The sequence below is a fragment of the Acipenser ruthenus genome, chromosome 3 (genome assembly GCF_902713425.1).
Source record: "Acipenser ruthenus chromosome 3, fAciRut3.2 maternal haplotype, whole genome shotgun sequence".
In the NCBI taxonomy this organism is placed as follows: domain Eukaryota; kingdom Metazoa; phylum Chordata; class Actinopteri; order Acipenseriformes; family Acipenseridae; genus Acipenser; species Acipenser ruthenus.
In genome coordinates, this window is record NC_081191.1 from 56,304,822 (window position 1) to 56,309,445 (window position 4,624).

Sequence of the window (4,624 nt, forward strand, 5' to 3'; positions counted from 1 at the left end):
AGAAACATGCTGCATGGGTGATTAGACACTGGTTGAGAAAGACTTCTAGCCCATTTAATGTTCTCAAGTGCTTAATCCAGTATCAATTGAACCAACAATTACTGTGAGAGCTGAGATGTCACTGAGGTAATTTACTGTGAGAGTTGAGATGCGTGCCAGTACACCTTGGATTTGATTGTTTACCTGTGGCAAAGTGGTTAACAGTGTGCAGGTGCAGGAATGCAGCAGTGATCAGTGAACAACGATAATCCATGTGCAATGATATTTTATTTGTAAATCCAAAGTCTGATGACAACATGGCAGTAAACAATAACAATGAGAACAGGCAATACAGCAGCGTGTATTGCTCTGTTGTGAATCCCCAGGTTGGTCCCGTAATAATAGTCTCGTTCCTAAACACGCACACAAAACAAAAAACACAAACTCAAGTCCACAGTGAGTGCTAAAGTGCTTGTGGTGTAAATACAGTTATTAGTGAAACAAAGTCCAGTGTAGTCCGGGTTTGTGCTGACCTCTGGCGACAGCTCCGGATGGTGTTTCAGCCATCTAGTAACAACAAACAGTATTTAGACACGACAAAACAAACAAAACACTCACGATAACAACACAGGTTCTCCTTCCAGTTCAGCATAAAGGAACAGATCACTTCGCCACGCCCCCTTTGTACCGTCAATCATGATCCCTTGGTTAACTAGTGCAACCACTCCTCCAATCCGTGGCTGCCATGTCGTCTCCCTTCCAGGTCGATGATTTAGTGTATCGTAGCTCCGCCACCTTTCTAGATGACCGACTTCCTTCTAACCCAAACAAATCCCAAATATTGCGTCTCCGTTTTGGCAAACGCACATTTTCTCAAGTTGGCTGTCAGCCGGGCTACCCTTAGAGACTGAAGGACGGCTGTGTTCCTAGCCAAATGCTCTCACCAGGTGGAGCTGTAAATAACCACATCGTCAATATACGCTGCCGCATATTCACAATGTGGGTGTAAGACCTTGTCCATCAGTCTCTGAAAGGCAGAGGGCGCACCATGTAGCCCAAATGGCATGGTTGTGAAATGGAACAGCCCTTCAGGAGTTGAAAATGCGGTTTTCTCTCTAGAGCTGCGGGTGAGGTCTTTTTGGGCCACTTTTACAATTAGACTGCACCACTCACTCCTGGAAGGCTCAATGACCCTAAGTTTGAGCATCACCAATACCTCTTTGCTAATGCCACTTTGTCAACTTTCTGGGATCCGGTAAGGTCTCTCTCGCACCATGACACCTGGGGGAGAGATAATGGCATATTCAACAAGGTCATAACATTTTAATTAAATTTTATTAATGACATTTAAATGGCCCTGCTTACATTAATGATATGCTTTCACCTTATGTCCCTGGACGCCAGTTGAGATCTGCTGATGCTGGGCTTCTGGTGACTACAATGATAAAACATAGCTCTTGTGGTGGAAGAGCCTTTAATCATTATGCACCTGTATTATGGAACAATCTTCCAATTGAAATCCATGAAGCTGACTCAATAAATGCATTTATATCAAAGCTTAAAACACATCTTTATGCAGAGATCTTTTTGTAGATTGGAATGGCCTACTTTAGAATTTTGTTAATATGTATTTTATTTATTTATTTATTTATTTATTTATTTATTTATTTTTTCCTATTTGTTTTGGATGTTTTTTGATATTTTATATTATATTATATTAGTGTATAGTATATTTAATTGTAATGTGAAGCGCTTTGGAATTCCTTGGCATGAAAGGCGCTATACAAAATAAATTTGATTGATTGAAGGTTAGTTCTACCGGACATGTCAGAAAAAAAATAATTGAACTCCTCAATTAACTTACACAGCTCTCGTTGCTGATATGCAAGTAACTGTTCCCCCATCGAAATGTCTTTAGTGCTAGAGGTCTCTAGACCGGGGCCTAAGTCATCCTCTACTTCGCCTGGGGCTATAAATAAGGCCTCCCTTGCCTGCCAGGGCTTTAATAAATTTATGTGATAAATTTCTCGTTCATTAGGGCGACTGGGCTGTCTAATTTCATAATTCACTTTTCCTATAGCCCAAATCACCTCATATGGCCCCTGCCATTTAGCACATAATTTCGATTCCAACGAGAGAAGAAGCAGCATTACTTTGTCTCCTGGTCGAAAGGTTTGAATTCTTGCATTTTGATTGCAATGTTGCTGTTGCTGGTGCTGAGCCGATTTGAGATTGTCCTGGGCCAAACGACCGACCAAATCCAGGCGAGCTCTCAGTAGTAGCACATGCTGCACTACATTTTTGGTTGAGCCTTTGTGCTCTTCCCACCCCTCTCTCAACAGATCGAGGATGCCGCGAGGCTGTTGACCATACAAGAGCTCGAAGGGGGAGAACCCTGTCAAACTCTGCGGCACCTCTCTCACTGCAAAAAGGAGGTAGGGGAGAAGCGATGCACAATGTTTTTGCTCTTGACTCACAAATCATCTCAACGTTCCACCAAACCATCCGTCTGTGGATGGCAAACAGATGTCCTGATGGGACGTATTTTTAGTATTTTATAAACTTGCTGTAACGTGTTGGACAGAAAGTTAGTTACATGATCAGTCAAAATTTCCTTGGGGATCCCTACTCTAGCCATAATCTGCACTAGTTCTAAAGCTATTGAAACACCACTAGTGGACCTCAATGGAACTGCTTCCGGGTTTCGCGTTGCAAAATCAACCACCACTATTATGTGTATACCCGGAATCAGAAGGTAGCAAAGGACCCACTATGTCCATAGCAATGTGTTCAAAGGGGGTGGAAATATTCGGCAGTGGGACCAAAGAGGCAGGGCGCACTCGACCTGGCGCTACTCTCTGGCAGTCTGGTCTCGTGGTTACATATTTTGACACTTAATTATGAAGCCCTACCCAATAAAATCGAGCCAATATGCGTTCCCTTATTTTATGAGCTCCGAGGTGCCCTGCAAAAGGGATATCATGCACCACGCTCATGACCTCCGGCCGACAAGATGGGGGAACCATCAATTGTGTTACAGGCTGTCCTGTGCCCGTGGCAGGGTTTACCCTATATAGTAATTGCCCTTTGATAATAAAGTGTGGATATACTAACACCCCAGCACCTTCAACATCTTTATCTTCAATAGGCCCTGTCTCCAAGCGTGCACCAGTGTGGGGTTGTTGCTCTGGCCCCACACTAGGTCCGCGCTTTGGTCCCACATGTCCAGTATATTGAGAGGGGCCGGAGTAACATCTGCCCTGGATGGCCCAGTAACCTCACCCTCTCGGTCACACTGCATACCGACTCCCTTTGAGTGGCGTTTGATACCATCCGAGCTCTCTCCCACCAGACCCCAGCCTTGTTTCAGTGATGCTCCTTCCCATTTTTTGATCCGTCTCTCTTTCTTTGCTTTTCTAGGACGAAAAAGGGAAGAAAACAAGTCAGCTTGCAGGGGTAAAATCTCACTAATTGTTTCCCCTGCTGTGTCTGCCATGGTTACGTGTGCGGTCAGGATTGCCTTTTTAATTAATTGTTTGAAGTTTGGCCAGTCCCGGCCCAGAATTACGGGGTGCGACCTTTCCACCACCCCCACTATGAGGTGGTGCTGTATCGGTCCTACCAATATGTATGCTTTTAGTGTGGGGTATGTTGCCGTGTCTCCATGGATACAGGAGATTGCCACCTTGCCATGTGGCTGCCACGACACACCGCCTAAGAGAGCTGTCTGCCCACACTCAGAGTCCACTAATGCATGGGTACTCACTTTACCGACAACCACATCAATAAAACAAGTCTCCTCTCGACCATTTCCCTGTCTCTAACATGCCCCCACATTGCACTTTATTGCTGGGGCGCACAGCCGGGCGGTATGTCCTGTGGGATGGCACCTGGAATAGATAGGAGGGGCAGAAGGCACTGGGGTTACATATCTGTGGGTCAGGGACTGTGGCAAGGATGACAGAGGTTTGAGACTCAGAGACAGTTTAAAGTTCAAAATAAAGCTTTTTAATAAACAAAAATAATCAAATAAATAGGCACAAGGGCCAAACAAAAAGGTTTCAAAAACACAAAACAATCAACACAAAACAAAACTTACAAATAAAGCTTCCAGGCTGGGCGTTGCCTTCACTGGTTGCAAAACAAACAGAAAACAGCACACACAGAAAACACTATCTTCCTCTCTTTCTAGAACTCTCCCTCTAGCCAGGGCCTCTCCCCTGGCTTTTATCCCCTGTGGCTGGAGCCCAATTAATCAATAATTGCTGATTACTCAATTAGGGCTCCAGTCACATTCTCACATGTTTTCCTGGCAGGGAGGAATTTTAACCCCCTCCCTGCCAGTCCCAACCACGGTCATAAAGACGGGGCAGTCCCCCGTCACAGGGACATTGAATCTACCCCCGCTGGGGGCCAGCCGTCGCCTCCATGGCAGGGAGGTTGGGCTGCCCATTGGGGTCGGTGATCTGGGAGGTCTGGATTCCAGTGTGATGAGGGGTGATCCTCTCGATCATCGCCGTGCACCTCTCCTCTCTCTTTCTCTCCGTCTCCTCTCGTCTCTGGTCCAGAGCTTCCAGCAACACAGACAGTGCAGTGACATCCATGATCCCGTTTCTGACACCACGTGTGGCAATGTGGCTTACCG

At 45.6% G+C, this 4,624-nt stretch overlaps 1 long non-coding RNA gene across 1 annotated transcript; it reads right to left on the reverse strand.

The window, feature by feature from the left end:
- Positions 1-291: 291 nt before the first annotated feature.
- On the reverse strand, positions 292-3,473 carry LOC131732545 (uncharacterized). The gene is made up of 3 exons (XR_009325574.1): positions 3,262-3,473; positions 1,196-1,260; positions 292-546 (listed from the first exon to the last, which is right to left on the reverse strand). It is a non-coding gene; the product is annotated as an uncharacterized LOC131732545 (long non-coding RNA).
- Between the last annotated feature and the right edge of the window lie 1,151 nt (positions 3,474-4,624).